Here is a 3,980-nt window from a genome sequence, read left to right on the forward strand (position 1 = left end):
AAAAAAAAAAAAAAAAAAAAAAAAAAAAAAAAAAAAAAAACTTGTTTCTTAAAAATGAGGTTAATAATGCCTGTGAACTAAAAAAAATGGGAAGCCTTCCCCAAAAAAAGTACATAAAATGTTATTTTTGCATGGCATGAACAGTTTAGCTTAAATACTGTTTAAATAAAGAGTCAAGACTGAATTTTGTAACAAACCAACAAAAATGACTGAAGAACAGTGAACAAATAAAAAGAGCTCTATTAGGAACCAGTATTCTGCAATGTCTGACATTTTTGATCCTTTCATTTCAAATTGTAGGCCGATTTTCAAGTCTTAACATTTATGTTACAATGAAGCTTAGAATTTTCATATGAAAGGATGAAATGTCATTGCATGCATTCATAATTATGAGGAATAAGGTACTGTGAGCTTACAAAATGCATAACTTTGTAAATAATGGGGCCTGGATGCAAAAGTGTCATGAACACACGGAAACAAGTTTCTGAGACACAGGTATTTCCTTCACAGCTACTGCCTGGAGGAGCTGTACGACTTCCTGTTGCAAAATTGCAACCTCTCCTTAAACCATCTCGCATATCTTGCTTTGAGTTATAAAGCTCTTATAAGTACATTTGTTTAAAGGAATACAGTATTTTTTATTTATTTGTGATATAATTCATAGGCTGCATTTTACTTTTTTGCTTCTGCTTAGTTGTGGCATTTGTGGTTCATTTATAAATCATAGACATGGGCAAGATTTAATGACCAGATATCAAAATATTTGAAATTTTGCCAATAAGTTATATATCATGCCACAGCCAATTACAGGAATGCATTTTTTAAAAACCTGAAATTATTTAAAAGGTTATATCATGCAATTAAATTTTTTAATGGCAGTCTATATCTGGAAATTAGTTCTTTTAAGAAATGCATTTTGGCCACCTAAAGATGACTGTATTTTCCACTTGTATCCAATATAACATAACCTTTTATAACTAAAGTTCTAAAAATAGAATACAGATATGCCAAAATGGAAATTCCAAAAAGTGACTTGACAAACTAAAAGCAGAGTCATTTAAGTGAGATTGCCACCGCCACTCATAGAGTTGGCTGGGAAAGGAGTTGCTACGAAAAGAGCCCAGGCGTGGTAACGGGTCACCCTATATTTCTCAACATGGGATGTGAGGTGGGGGGACACTGCAATGTGTGGGAGGAAGTTGTTCCTTTTGCTGGATATGAATTACAGAACCCAGAGCACAGATGGCAGTCACACCGTCCTACAATTACAGCAACTAGAAACACCCCCTTGCATTTCCAACCTTTTCAGGGGGTAATTGGGACTCTCTTTGTTCAAAATGACTTTCAGAGTTTTTTACTGGGAACGGTGAAATCCAGAGCAGTGAAGGCACTGACCAGAGATTGCCCTGTTGGTGAAGTCTGTGCTAGAACCCAGCTCATCTTAATTCACGTTGCTTCACAGGAATCAAGGCTCTGGTCCAAATTTGCAATCACCAGATGTGTGATTCTAGGCAAACCTGTACAACCTCTCTTGGTCTCAGTTTTGCCCCAGTAAAAATCAAGACAAAATTATTTCCAAGGTCCCATAAGACTTTAATATGATTCCTTGGTCTCCCAGGAAGGTCTAGATTTTGCCTCAGCCTAATGCACTTTGTACACATCTGTGTGTGTGTGTGTGCGTGTGTGTAAAATTCAGGGAGATAGGAAGATGCTGGGCCAAATTTTAAGCACAATTTATTGTTTAAAGAAAAAATTCTAAATTTTATTTTATTTTTAAAAGGAAAAAATAGCCCAAATATTTAGACTCTTATTTAAGACTTTAAAGAAAAACCTTTCTTCATTAACAGAATCTGGTCATTATATCTCAGATAAGAAAACAAGTTTTGATCTTAGTTGAAACACAAGCAGACCTACTGCTAAAAGTAACTTTAAACATTTCTTTTTTCACTGTGCTTAGAATTTCTTAGTGATTTTCATGTTTGTTTCAAAACATAACCTTTAAGAGTTTATGGTCATTAATCATTGATATTTACATTACTCATACTTATTTCAGTGTCTAACGCTAAATATTGATCAGTTTTGTAAATAGAGTGTTTGAATTTTCTATCTATAGTTTTTCAAGGTCAAACAGGTATATCTGCTGTTGGATGAATAGCAAATAATTTATGAAAATCATTTTATTTACATAGCCTCATAAAGCAATTATTTTCAAACGTCTCTTATTGATGAATCTCAACTCTTTTTATTCATCTTTCTGTATAAGTGGACTTGTCTTAATGCGCTAAGAGTTGACTGATGCCCACCTTTCCTATGTCTGTTAGGCCTTCTGCTGAGAACACTGCTCCAGAATGTTTAATATTAGAAAGCTTGCCTAGTCAAAGAATCCTAGACATTCCTCCCTAGAAGCATCCTCCCCAAAATCTTTTTTCTCTTCATTCTAAGGTACTTTTTTAAGTTTTAGAGAATTTTCTAGTACAACCCATGGAAAGCTTATCCTTCCATTTTTCTTAGTTCCTCTGAGCCAAAAGTCTTCAGCTAGGGAAAAAAGAAAATGCTCCTCTAAAAAACATCTTTGACTTCGGTGTTTCACAAGGAGTCAGTGTGGGGACTGAAGGCTCCCAGGATGCACTTGTGTAGCACTTCCTAAGCCTTTTCCATGAACTGCACATAACGCAGAGAATAAACATGTGTGCCTGGAATGGTCTGGGAATGTCCCAAGCACAGAGTTCTTTTGAAGTCTTATGTTTTACACTAAAAATTCATGTAAATGCTGCATTTTACTTCATAATTTTATATATTCCATATGTTTAAATATTTTAAAAATAATGTTTTATATTATTTACCAACTAGTAAAATGGATACTTGTATAACTTTAAATATATCTTTTGTACCCTCTGGAAAAATAGATCCCCAGTTTGAGATGCACTGCATGAATGACAGGAACAGAGACTGGTTCCCTGAGGGCCCCTGGAGGTTTCTGCTGCTGAGAGTGCTCACCCCTTGTTACAAGTGAGAATTATCTGAATGACTACAAAATAACTCAGTTCCACATATGGCTAATTTGATCTAATTTGATTCTTCTGACTCTCTCAACAACCAGCACAAATTGCCACAATATTGTTTGAGGTCAAAGATTGAGTCCAATCCTACCAGGATAGAAATGGGTGCATCAACGTGTGTCCTGAGTCAGACCACACACACAAGGATGATATGCTAAGTGGGTCCCTGGAATTGACTTGATTCATCTCTAAACATTTTTATTAGAAATTTCTCTACTGTGACACAATCAGCTGCTTTGAAGCAAGCATTTGATCAAGTATTATCCTGATATAACTAGATTTGGTAACAAGGAGAATATGTGCCAAGTGTCTTCCCATTAATTTCTTCTCAAAACAGTCTTACTCTCCTATAGACACTGGCCTAGGAGAGTCAACAATTCAACTATGTTCTCTTGAAAATTGAATAGCAAAAAAAAAAAAAAAAAAAAAAGCCATATGTATATAGAGTACTTATAGTTTCTTATCCCATAACAGCCTTTTGAATAATCAGTAAAGGACCAGCAGGGTTATACATTTTGCTCAATTTCACACCCATCCCTGGTGAATAGAACTTGGCCTCATCCACGTCATCTGGCTTCAAGTCTGGCATTCCAATATACTATAGGAAAGTATGTTTAGTTAGGCTTGAATTTTTTTTCTAATAATATCAAAAATATGTAAATAAAACTGGAGGTGTATTTATAGTCACACAGTTTGTTTAAAGCAACAGTAGATGATGCCAAATGGTAAAAACATGAGAGAACTGGCATTGACCATCTTTTGCATATATGTTTCCCAATTTGGAATTTTGACCGTAAGATATACATTCCTTGGTTAAATAATTCATTGTTCATGATATCACATGACATACTCATTAAGCAGAGGGTGGCAGAAGACACTTAATCTGAAACAAAAGCAAATAGAACTTTAGAAATACTTCTA

This window comes from Rhinopithecus bieti, unplaced genomic scaffold (assembly GCF_001698545.2).
Source record: "Rhinopithecus bieti isolate Rb0 unplaced genomic scaffold, ASM169854v2 scaffold_32422, whole genome shotgun sequence".
NCBI lineage: Eukaryota > Metazoa > Chordata > Mammalia > Primates > Cercopithecidae > Rhinopithecus > Rhinopithecus bieti.